The sequence below is a fragment of the Simochromis diagramma genome, unplaced genomic scaffold (assembly GCF_900408965.1).
Source record: "Simochromis diagramma unplaced genomic scaffold, fSimDia1.1 OVJJ01000377.1, whole genome shotgun sequence".
Taxonomy (NCBI): domain Eukaryota; kingdom Metazoa; phylum Chordata; class Actinopteri; order Cichliformes; family Cichlidae; genus Simochromis; species Simochromis diagramma.
The window spans coordinates 426,223-439,595 of NW_024387037.1; the positions used below are offsets into that span (position 1 = coordinate 426,223).

General features: G+C 45.7%; 2 long non-coding RNA genes across 2 annotated transcripts; both read left to right on the forward strand.

The window, feature by feature from the left end:
• Nucleotides 1-2,569: 2,569 nt before the first annotated feature.
• LOC120740841 lies at nucleotides 2,570-3,223 on the forward strand. Its single transcript, XR_005697509.1, has 2 exons — nucleotides 2,570-2,740; nucleotides 2,781-3,223. It is a non-coding gene; the product is annotated as an uncharacterized LOC120740841 (long non-coding RNA).
• Nucleotides 3,224-3,914: 691 nt separating this feature from the next.
• On the forward strand, nucleotides 3,915-4,476 carry LOC120740840. The gene is made up of 2 exons (XR_005697508.1): nucleotides 3,915-4,221; nucleotides 4,308-4,476. It is a non-coding gene; the product is annotated as an uncharacterized LOC120740840 (long non-coding RNA).
• The last annotated feature ends 8,897 nt before the right edge of the window (nucleotides 4,477-13,373 follow it).

A 13,373-nucleotide genomic window follows, 5' to 3' on the forward strand; every position in this document is an offset into this window, starting at 1 on the left:
AGAAGCTCCTTTAAGCAATTACTTTGGTGTTCCTCCACCTCCAAACAAATGTCAGAAGGAGTCCGAACCACAAAAGAAGCGAATATTCTCGGACAAGTGGTTGCAGGAGGTGAGCTGGCTTCAAACAAATGATGAACGCACAGAGATGTGGTGCAGAATGTGCCGTGAAAATCCCACTCTAGGACAAAAACAGCCTTTATATGGACGCAAACGCGCGCTGCAACTTCTTATCTGCTGCGTCTTTTATTTTGACAGCGAATGCGCACATGCGGGCCACTTATGTGCACCCGTGTAAATAACAATGTTCTGCCGGGTGTGTTGTTGGTTTTCCCTCGATTTCTGAGTCGACAAGCGCCTTTGTTACTGGGACCAGTCAATTTTAAGAAAGGCCCCCATTAGAACCCATGAGAAATGCAAGAAACGCATTATTGCTCAGTCTGCAATATCTTTCCCAGAACAAACACCCATTGCAAATAACAAACTAAAACAAACCTGAAAATCCTGTTGTTAGAAACAGCTACTATGTGCAAGAGTGAACTACCCGCTGGCACAATTTTAGCAAGTCTGTGCAACACTCAAACAGCAAACGGCCCCTCGCGTATTTGGTTCCACTCGCCTCTTACCCGTTGACTCCAGTGGAAATTTCAATCCAAGGATCTGACACAGACTGATTCATGTCCTACAACAGTTTCTTACAAGTGTCATAGAAATTTCTGTTCAATTAGAACCCCACGTGTTTGAGTTGATGATTGTAATTTTTATACAATGTTGTAATTTGTGTTTCCACTATTTTTGATTAATGTTTTGTTTCCGTTACAATATTATACATTAAAGTATAATATTGTAAAGGAAACAAAACAGGAAACAAAACATCAATCAAAAAATTGCTCTTTTTTTTTTATTCGGGCTACTTAAATTTATTTGGGCACCACAAACTGAAGAGTCCCTGCCTGAAGGGCTACCAGGGATTTTGAAATTTTGCGAAGCCCTGAGGTCCAGGCACGTGCAGAGGGGGGGGGCTGGAGGGGCTTGAGCACCCGCCCCTTTCCTGATGGGTGCCCAAAGTGCCCTTTTGTTGAGGCAACTTTTTTTTTTTTTAATTTTAATGTGTGTGTGCGTGCGGAGTCCTGTCTGTGCCCCTCAACAATAATATTTCAACTATTCATCACAGTTTTGCTAAATAAAAGGATCTGGCTTGCATCCGTCACATGATCACATTTAACCAATTGATCGCCCTTGACGGCAGAACGCGCTGGTTACGAGACGGGAACGAAGCTCACAAAGAGCACGCGCATTTTTTTGCGGTCCGGAGCTGTAGGAGAAACACAAGTTAACCTCAGAGACACAGACTGATGCGACAAAACCAGTAAGTAGGTGTACAAGCGCACACTGTAGTGTGTAGCACACAGGAGTATTAGCTTATTACGTACACGTTGGTAAGTTTGTCTTGTTGCAAACTGACGAACTGAAACAAACGAGCGTGCTGTGTGTGCAACAGCGTGACAAACATTACCTGTCCTTTATTAACTGCACAAGTAGTGCTGGTCACAGCTGATGGCTACCTGTGTAAGGCTGTCATGGGTCTGTAGCTCTGTCACCGTTTTAGGGAACATATTTAGTTTTAAACGTAAGTTTCCGGGCTTTTCCTGCCTTTCTTGAGGGATTATATTTCACTAAAAAACGACTAATATGCATGTCCACATAATTATGCATTATTATAATTATAATATATTAAAAAACACACGCTGTATTTTAAAAGAACATACATTAAGAAGCAGATTCTCTTAGATTTATATTTTAAATAAGACAAAAGTTGGATTTTACAGCAGTAAAATTTTTTGTATCTCTACAGTTTAAACATGTAATAAGCTTTGCCCCTGCACAGAGTGGATAGTGAAACAAATGGAATCATCATAAATACATTATTTCATATTTATTTCTTCCCCCTCCTCATTGCTTTATTATTGTAGCTCTAGTAATAAATATGTAAGGATTCTGGATCAGCACCATGATGCCCATAGTATATACAGTATTCTGAAGAAGGTCTAAAATGTCACTGTGTGCGTGCATGTGTGTGTTTTATGTATATAGATTTTTTTAAATTATTACTGATGATATAACATTGTGCAGACATGCCTGGTAAGGACATGAGGAGGAAACAGTAGGAGCTGTGTGAGGCTACTAAAGGCAGTGCTATAACATTTTTCTCTCATCATTTTATTATAGATTAAGTGCTGGAGTTGTTAGGTGTGGATAATTAGATTATAGTTTATTGCAATAGCAAGTTGTGCCTTGTTCTCAGATAGACAGCAAGTGGAGAGTGATATATGAAATGATGGGATGGAAGGAAGAAGAGAAGCAAAGAGCCTAAGCGCTGTCACCAATCTTTGCATTTAGTTATTATCTCATGACACTTGTTTAATCAGCTACCATCTCTCCTGTGGACTTTTTAATGTCTACAGTCTCAGATCAACACAGCCCTGCCCTCCAGCACTATCAGCAGCAGGAGCAGCAGCAACCCCTCAACAGCTAAAACATCGGCTACGTTTGCTTTGCCTTGTTGCCCATATTAGATTCTTGATGAATGTGTGTTGTTGTTATTCAGCCTGGTTCAATGTGCCCCTTTTTAACTTTGAGCACCCGCCCCTTTAAACCTCTCTGCACGGCCCTGCTGAGGTCGCTACCTGCGGGAAGAGCTTTGTGGCCCGAAGCGTGTGGGGTTTACCCGCAGTCACGCCAGGTGGCGCTCTGCTGACAGACGCTGTCAGCAGTCACGCCAGGTGGCGCTCTGCTGACAGACGCTGTCTTTAATCATGTGATCGCCACATATTTGGTTCATGCCGTCATCATCAAAGCATGCTGGGAGAAAGGTGTCTCGCCCGGCAACCTTCCTGTTTGACCGCGATGAGTCATCATGTGGAACCTGAGTTAGCTCCGCCCGCTCTTCATTTTGATCAACTGAAGTCACATGACCTCCGCCCTGCAGGTTGTTAAAGTTGTGACCTCGTAGCAAAAAGAAAATGACTGATGGTATGAAACCACAAAAGATCTGCTGATAGAGCAGCTGTGCAACAGCGCCCCCTGCAGGCCTGTTTTTCATTGAGTTGAAGTGTAATGACCCCACAGGTGCCGGCTCCTGGCCCACTGTGGAACTGTGTGTTTTACTGGTGAGCGGACGGCGGTTTTAGTTTCCTGTTAATAAAAAATCTTTTTTTGAAAGCCAGCTTTGTCTCCACGCTCGTTGTTGCTACGCCGCACCTCCCGGACTCCTGTTGGAGCAGCACGACGAACCCCTCGGTCTACACGCACCAGTAGCGGTTTTTGATACGGACGACACAGGCGGTTGCCCGGGGCGGCATCGTGGTGGGGGGCAGCATCACGGGCATCGAACATTAAATTTAAAAACTGTACTTTTGAGTTAAAATATATATTTATAATTTTAATAAATGACAAATTAAAAAGGCATGAACATTTTTTTTGTATCGAAAAAATATCGAACCGTAACACCAAAGTATTGAACCGAACCATGAATTTTGCGTATCGTTGCACCCCTACCAGTCAGCTATCGAGCTGGTGGGTAGCAGACGTCTCTGAAAACGTCGGAGCACTTTTGCAAATATGTGATGTCTTGATAAACCGAGCAGATATTTGAAGGTTACACAGCTGCATTCGCGCGAATATGTAAAAAGTTTATTTTGTGACCCAGAAAGATTAACAAGAGTAATATTAAAACTTAGTAGCAGCCGTCATTGTTGGAAACTGGAATTGGCTGAGCTGCGCTATGAATTCTGGGATATGGTGGACCACGAAGGACACACCCGACCCATCCTTCAAATTCGGGGAAATAAAAGGCGTATCTGTCGGCCGCATTTGAAGGAGTCGACGAATTGGGACAGCCTTTATCGCCTGGCTGTGACGTAATCAGCCTTCAAATGCGGCCTCCGAAGGATGCAGCCGACATTTTGGGACACAGCTCCAGTGTGTGTTTTTTTTTTGTTTGTTTTGTTTTCCTAAACAGGAAGGGGCGTGTCCCATGGCGCCGCTGTGCTGCTGCTGCGGCTCTGTGGTTTTTTTAGGTTTTGATTTTTGTAGCGTTGGACGAGAAAATCAAAACCTAAAGAAAATACAGCGCTGACAGAACTTCCTGCAGGGGGCGCCAAGCACCAGGCTGCTGGACATGAGGAGGTCTGCACACTTCCTGTGATCTTCATCAAGTTTCAGGTGAGAACAGGAAATCGTCACATACACGCTGAATTCCACTCTTCATCATCTGCTGCTGATTAACTCCTCCTCTTCCTCCTCCTCAGGTTTTGTGGCTCGTTCAGGTGTGACAGTCTTGGAGGCGTCGCTGACCTTCAGCGATCACGCCACAGCTGGATGTTTGAGGCTGATGTGTGCACTTCCTGTTTGTGATCGCTGTCAGAGCGTTTCGATCTTCCTCAGTAAAGCAGAGTGAAAATAAACTTTCCGAGTGTCTCAGTCTGTTTACGTGAACCCGCCCATCACGCTGACGATGTCATCATGCTGATTAGACTCCTTTGATTTGACATTGCAGCCTGTTTCAGCCACCAGTGCTGACTGGTGCTGGACCAGTGAAAGCGGCGTGACGCGTGCTTACTCACAGTAGACTGTAAATAAAAGATGGACTCCAGGCTGTTTTGATCCAATCAGAAATGACAGGATGGAGTCATCAGCTGACGCTTGGTACCACAGATACCTGCGCATTAGTAACATCCAATCAAAATCCTTGAATTTCACTAAAACTGGAGCTCCGCCTTTGTGGACGCTCTGTATAGTAACCTCACAGCAGCCATATTGTTGGTCACATGATGTCATTTAAAAACAGCACAAACACGTCCAGTCCTGATATCACAGCAAAGCGTGTAACAGACACGCAGTCCACAGTGTCCATTTCATGCTGTGACCCTCCAAATGTGCAGTAAGCTGCAGAGCCAGCAGAGGGAGACATTTCAAGCCAACATGGAAATTATGACGTGAAACATTCAAACAGACATTAACACTTTTACATGTAAACACAGGTTAGCGTGTACACGCTTTGCTGTAATACTGGGTTGGTCCAGAGGTCCACACTGCAGATACCATCTACCTGTCAGTCAAAGAGGCCACACCCCTAAAAATGCAAAGAGGTGAGTTATATAAACATTTCCCCCGCCTTCATAACACCTGTGGGGGGTGTTATGACTGTCTGTGTTTCAGGCTGTAAACATGTTTGTTTGTGCTGCGAACCTTTAACATGGAAGTCTATGGAGACGGACTCACTGCTGCCCCTGCTGGACATCTCAGGTTCAGTCTAACAGCAGCTCACACTGAGGCTGTGACACTAAAGACAACACAAACCTGAAGCTGCTCTACTTCGCGACACACACACACACACACAGAGTTTTTGCAGAGGTGATAATCTTCAGTCATAAAACTGGAGCTTCAGTTAAACTGAGCAACCTGGTTTCTCATCTCTGCTGATGGTCGAGGCGTCTAGTTTGACCTGCAGGACATTTTTTGGTCGCTCCCGGTCACCACGGCAACCAGCAGCCTGTAAAAACAGAATCGTTTCTTTTCATCGACCCGAAAAAATACAAGAAAAGAACAAGATGGAGGGGCTGTTTGTGAGGTGTGGGAACCTGCTGACGAGTGTGTGTGGGTGTTTCTGACTGTGTGTCTGTGTGTGTGGATGGACAGATGAATGGACAGAAGTGTAATTAAATCGTCATCCTTCAGCTCCGGCTGAAAGTCTGTCTTCTCCTCCGTCTCTCTGAGTGACGTGCCGTCAGGATCCCAATGCGCCGGGCCTCCGAGCCAGCTGGACTCGAGCCAGGAGGCCGTGGGCCCCGGGCAGTGGGCCAGAAACACTGAGACATGATGGGATACCCAGCAGGTGTTACCTGAGAGGCTGTAAGCTGTGAGGGTGTTAGTGTTTCCTCGGGTTTGTTTAAAAAGTATGAAAACAACAGTTCAGTTTCTGCTATGTGGGGTGGAGATCTCCATCCATAGTTATTATACTCAAATTGATGTAATAAAACCTGTTTAATGTGAGACGATGACCCCTCGGGTGCACCTGAACAGGAAGCCCACCTGTTGGCACCTGGCTCATTTTCTGTACTCATTGGGCATTTGGTTGAACTTCCTTCAGGAAGCCTGCAGTCACTCCAGCAGAGCTGCAGGAGCAGAATTCTTCATTTAGCATCGTTAGCATCGATGCATCTGAAGTCACGCTAAATAAAACCCAGTAAAAATAATTCAAAGTGCTTTTAAAGGAGAACTAAGATGGATAACACTTACACGTCCTCCAGCATTGCAGGTGCTCCTCCAGCTCAGAGCACAAGGCAGTGAAGGTGGTGCAAGGAAAGGAAGCAGAAGTGAGGTTGCAGAGCTGGAATTACAGAGACAACCTCATAAACCAGCGCTTCCCGGTCTTTTCATCAGCAATGCCAGATCCCTCTTCAACAAAATGGATGAACTAAGGCTCCAGGTTGTGACAGATTGCACCATTAGGGATAGCTGTGTACTTATGATCACAGAATCCTGACTTCATCCATTCATCCCGAATTCAGCCATCAAGCTAACGGACTTAACAACATGGTGCTAAATCAGGACCGTGGTTAGAGAAGAGTAGGTGGGGTGTGTGTAGATCAACAATAACTGCTGTACAGACACAGTTACTGTGGACAGCCATTGCTTCCCTGACATGGAGTAAATGAATTGCAGACCCTTTTACCTACCAAGGGAGTACACTGTTGTTTACCTTCCACCAACTGCTAATGCTAACTATGCTAACCTTCGCTGACAATGACTGGGACTCAATTCCCCCTGAGATCCGGAGGGACACGGACTCTAATTCCACCATACCACCGCTGAAGTGGCGTAGGCGACGGAGGCACAGGAAACAGAAGAGAGCGGGGCTGAGTGCTAGGCTACGTGCTAACCCACACAGACCGGCTATTCCGAGTCTCTTCCTCACCAACTCACGGTCACTAAATAACAAGATGGATGAGCTACGACTGCGGATCACCTTACACTGTTTGGATTATTGTGTTATGATCATTGAGCTAGCGGGCCACGCTACATTCAGAGCGGACAGGAACAAAGAGTCCGGAGGAGGTCTGCTAGTGTGTGTGAACAATAACTGGTGCACCAACAACACAGTTAAAGTCGTCCACTGCTGTCTGGACACAGAGTACATGATGGTTCAGTGTAGACCCTTCTACTTGCCGAGAGGGCTCACAGCGGTCACAATAATAGCAGTTTATGTTCCGCCGCAAGCTAATGCTAAGTCAGCCATGGAGCTACTCCAGCGCTCCATTAATAAACAGCTAACAACGCACCCGGACTGCGCTGTGATCGTGGCAGGAGATTTTAACCATGCAAACCTGAAATCTGTCCCGCCTGGATTTTTTTAAAAACGTGAGCTTTCCGACGAGGGAAAACAACACACTGGACCAAGTCTGCACCAACATCCCAGATGCTTACAAAGCCCTCCCCGCCTCATCTCGGACTCTCTGACCATCTCTCTCTGTCCCTGATCCCTGCTTATAAACCTCTAATTCAAAGGCAAAAACCATCTGAAAAAACAGTACGAGTGTGGACCGTGGAAGCCACCACGGCCCTACGGGACTGTTTTGATAACATGAATTGGAGTGTATTTGCAGAAGGATCAGACTTGGAGGGCCACACATCTGCCGTACTCTCATACATCAACTTCTGTAGTGAGAGTGTAACAACAACAAAGACTGTTACAGTGTTCCCGAAACAGAAGCCATGGCTCAACAGTGTGGTGAGAGCCCTACTAAGAGCACGTGACAGCGCCTTCAGATCAGGAGACCAACAAGTCTACAAACAGGCACGCCACTCTCTGCTTAAAGGCATAAAAGAAGCCGAGCGCAAATACAAACAGCACATCGAGGAACACAAACAACTCCAGAAACATGTGGCAGGGGATCAAGACACTCACTGGCTACAAAGATGGTCGCACACAAACAAACTCCCCAGATATCACCGTACCTGACACCCTAAACCAGTTCTTCGCCCACTTTGACCAACACAACAGGGACACCATCACCCATCCTGTTGTTACAGAGAGGGACGACGCCCCCATCCAGCTGGAGCAGCATCAGGTCAGAGCCACACTGTGCAGAGTCAACACGAGGAAGGCAGCTGGTCCTGACGGTGTAGCTGGTAGAGTGCTTAAAGCATGTGCAGACCAACTAACAGAGGTTTTCACCACCATCTTCAACCTCTCACTGCTACAGTCTGTAGTACCATCCTGCCTTAAGTCAGCCACCATCGTTCCAGTGCCCAAGAAGAGCAAAGTGAGCTGCTTGAATGACTATCATCCAGTTGCTTGAACACCCATAATTGCCAAATGTTTTGAGCAGCTCATCATGTCGCACATTAAAGCTGCCATCCCTGCAGACCTCGATCCACACCAGTTTACATACTGGGCAAACAGGTGGACAGAGGACGCCATAATAACAGCTCTTCACACAGCCCTCACCTGGACAGTAGCAACACCTGTGTGAGAATGCTGTTTGTGGACCAGCTCTGCCTTCAACACAGTCCAACCCCACAAACTGGTTAATAAGCAACTCATGACTCAGCAGCTCACTGTGCAGCTGGATACTGGACTTCCTGCGTGACCCCAGAACATCAGGATGGGAGAGCACACCTCCACCCTCATTCTGAATGTAGGTGTCCCACAGGGGTGTGTCCTCAGTCCCCTCTTATACTCACTTTTCTCCCATAACTGTTCACCAATCCACACCAGTAACACCATTATAAAATTTACTGACACCACCATCATAGGACTGATCGACAACAGCGATGATTCAGCTACAGAGAGGAGGTTCAGCATCTGAAGCGATGGTGTGACGACAACAACCTGCATCTGAACACAGCCGAGACCAAGGAGATGGTAATCGACTGAGCACTCCACCCTCTACATTGATGGAGGAGGTAGAAAGGGTGGAGAGCTTTAAGTTCCTCGGAGCCCACATCTCGGCCGGCCTTACCTGGTCCACAAACATCTCCCACCAGGTAGGGAAAGCACAACAATGGCTGTACTTCCTCAGGAAACTACGTCAGGCCCAGTTACCCCAGAGACTGCTAATTAACCACAACCGCTCCACCATCGAGAGATTTCTGACCTCCTGCTGCACACTCTGGTTCAACTGCTGCACCATGGAGGACAAGAGGAAACTGCAGCGGGTGGTGAGGGCAGCAGAGCAGGCAATCGGCACCTCACTGACCCCCTCAGAGACATTTATACTGGCAGACTTCAGCAGAAAGCCAGCATCATCATCAAGGACCCCTCACACCCTGGACACTCACTCCCCCTCTTCCCTCTGGTAAACGTTACAGGTCCATCAGGACGAAGACAAACAGACTCAACAGAAGTTTTTACCCACAGGCTGTCAAACATCCCCTACCTCCACCCTGATTGGAGCATAACTGCACCGCCAACACCCATGGACATTACACCTTATTTATAAACCGTATTTTTATTCATACTATAATGCAACCAACAGTCCTACCTCCTAAACTGTATTTATTATAACTGTATTTATTGTAGTAGCACCCCCCCAATGCAGTTTTATTATTGCGGGGACTTCAATCATGTGGATCGAAGATAGCGCTGCAGAAATTCCATCAAGGTGTAAATTGCACTACCAGAAGATTCAACACGTTGGACAAGCTGTACTCTAACATCAGACTGGGCTACAGAGCTAAGCAGCTCCCACGTGTGACCCAGTACGCTCCTGTTACAGGATGTCAGGGCTCCAAATTTTGTCAAAGATCTTGATGGCAGCAGACTCTAGAGAGTAAACACAGCTCTGGTTCAGTTGGCTTAAATACTGTAGATCACAGTATCATGATAAACAGGCTCAAGGACCTGTTTGGGATTACTGCTGTTCATTTTTTTTCTACATATTTTTATTGAAATTTTCTGTTGTACAATACAAACAAATATTTGAACAACCTCACATTCACACACCCATCCATACATCAAACCTGCCTACATCATATTCAAATGTAGAATGAGCATAGTTCTCACAGTAATACAAAAATACAAGGAATTACAGATAAGGATAGACAAGATTTTCCCCTCCTTCCCTTCTTCTTTTCCTTCTTTCTCATAAACATCCTTCACCTCCACTCTCTAAAATGTCCATATATGGCTTCCACATATTCACAAAGTCCCAGTTTTTGCAATATATGTTAGTCTTTCCAGGCCTAGAGTCTGCAATTTCCTTCTTCCAGAGTCCCATGGAGGGAGCATCCTCTTAGTGCAATGGCTCTTCTGGCTTGAAGTAGTCCATAGTCCAGTAATTTAGTTTGTTTTTCCAGTTGCTTAAATCCCCTTGGGTATATTCCAAGTACACAGAGTTTACCATTTAAAGGAATTTTTACCTTAAACACTTCAGTCAGACATTTGATGACATCTTTCCAAAATTCCTGGATTTTAGGACATTCCCATAAACAATGGAGAAGAGTTCCTCTGCTGATGATTTAAAATGGTTCATGTCACATTTTTCTGAGAGATCTTTTGCTGTTCTGCTTTGTGGGGCCCTCAGGGATCTGTCTTTGGTTCAGTTCTCTTTTTGCTGTATATTTTCGCTCTAGGCCAAATCATTAGGCGTAACAATCATATTTCCTATCACCTGTATGCTGACGACCAGTGTTGGTCAAGTTACTTGAAAAAAGTCTTTTTAAAACTTGTTTTATTCGTTTTAATCTTTTAACTTTATGCATCAAGCAAAAATTAAATTATATGCAACATTCACTGACTGGAATAAATTTGTTTAACATTTAAACCTATTTTCTGCACATTCCCGCACATAAAATAAAAAAGTTTTTTGTGTTTACACTCAGTCTTTCAAATAGATGCAAGTAAAACACAGCAGAAAATAAATAAAGTCAAAGACTAGCGGTCCTGTTGCTCTATTTTCACCTGTTTAGCAGGAGTGGGGCAGGCGGAGGTTTACCCTGGTGCAGGTGTGCTGTAGCCGTCATGTCATTGGAAGGATCCGGGAGTTTCTCTGTGAATTTTACATTCCCATCGTAGCTACTCGGTGCTTGTGCAGAAGTTTAGGGATTTTTTTTGCTGTAAAAAGAAGTTTTCTTCGAACAGCTAATGTTTTTGTCACTTTTTATGGAATCAAGCTCAAAGTAAGGTCAGTACTTCCACGCTTTAAACGCTGCACGCTCATACTCTCTCCCCTCGATATATGATCCATTGTTGATCTGCACACAGCTGTTGTCATGAACGTCGCACTCGCTTATGTCACTGTCATGAGACACTCGCAGAAAAAATCACGGTTTTAGTAACGCAGTAATGCAGCGTTCCTACGGGAAAGTAACGGTAATTAGATTACCTTTTTTGAAATAGTAATCCCTTACTTTACTCGTTATTTGAAAAAAGTAATTGGATTACAGTAACGCGTTACGCGTTACTGTCTAGTCTGAAGAAGCTTCTTCAGTTCTAGGGTCAGGGGGTCCTTTTGTCCCTCTTTGGGGGGAAACTCCCACTGGGTTTATATCTGGGACTCTCCACCATTTGACCTTAGAACTGAAGAAGCTTCTCGGATGAGAGGTGAAACGTCTTCAAGCAACTTAAAGAAGTCCAGACGCTTTTCTTTGCAAGCTCCTTTGACCACGTTGTTGCAGTATATTAATGACTAACCTCGTATTGTGGATGGATTATCTCAGTTGTTCTCCTGACTGAAGTTTGGTCCGTTTACAGCATCCTGCCATGCGATAGCATTTGTCCCTAACCATCAGGAACCTTCACGTTAACTTTAATCGAGTGGAGAGGTGAATGGTGAAGAGTGTGTGTGGGGTCCTCCACGATGCTGGTGGCTTTGCCGATGCAGCAGGTGTGACAGGCGTCTGTGATGGAGGGAAGAGAGGCTCCAATGATCCTCTCAGCTGCTCTCACTAACAGTTGTAGGGTACTGTGATCCGATACGGTGCCGTTACCATCCAGACAGTGATGCAGCTTCTCAGGATGCTCTCGATAGTCTCTCTGTAGATGGTGGTGAGAATGGATGGAGGGAGATGGGCTTTCCCAGCTTCCTCAGGAAGCAGAGACGCTGCTTAGTTATGGAGCTGGTGTTGAGGGACCAGGTGGACACCAAGGAATCTGGAGCTCTCGACGACCTCCACAGAGGATCCACGATGTTCAGTGGACAGTGATCTCTCCGTGCTCTGAAGTCAACAATCATCTCTTTTGTTTTGTCCACTTTGATAAACACACGGCGGAGGCGACCACATTTCAATACTTTTCAGGATTCTGTTATTACTCTGTGGCTGTCACGTTGCGCGCGCACACACACAGACACACACACACACACACACACACACACACACACAGCTGAACACTTCCCAAAAACCTCGTTCACCCTTTCAATGCAGGAACAGCGTGATCGTTTATGCCGCTCAGGTGCGTCCACCTCGTTCTGCCACCGTCACATGTGATGGTGTCACATTAGAGTTACAGGTGCAATGATGTGAATGACTGTTGTCAAAAGGATCTCATTGATCTCATTATATTTCATGTATTTATAGTCACAATAAAGACAAAGGCAGGTTGGATGGCGCTGCGTGTGATGTCAGCGGTCTCAGTATCAGCAGTACCTGCTGCAGAACCGTTTCCTGGCCGGAGAGCACGGTGTGTTTGCAGCTCTTCGAGAAATGTGGAAAATACGAGTCCTGCAGAGTAACGTCAGGGTGAAGAAAGAGTGATGATGAGACATTCAGGGACCAAAGCGTAATCACGGCTCTTCTCTCAGTTTGACCTTCACTTTCCTCAGGAGATCACTGACTTTCTAACAAACTGCCTCTCGGATGAGTTTTGGTTTCAGGTTTCTGTCAACGTATCGATCGATTCTCACCCTGCCAGCGCAGAGTGAGTCGGTGTGAGGTCACAGCAGTGTTGTAGTGCATGATGGGAATCTGCCAGGCCGCTCAGCTGCCAACATTCAAACCTCATTCAGCTCACAATGCAGTGTTAATGAGCTGTTTAACATGCACCATATGATGAGCTCCTCTAAAGATGCCTCTGCAGGCACTTTGTCAGAGTGAAGGTGACCGCGAGCTGGACAGAGACGCCAAGTGTGGGCGGAGAGATAAACAAGACAACAATGCAAGCCGGGGGGGGGGGGTATTGAAGGGGCTGCAAGGAGTGATTAATTCACCCCTCCCAGATTAATTTAGGCAATAAGACATCCAGAATTAATCCATCAGCAGGGCTTTGTCTTTCTGTTGTTTCAGCCACATTAATCAATACTTTAATATTAATGACTGTGGGTGTGAAAAAGGTCACAACCACATTCAGAGCACAAGTCTCAACAGAAAACGTG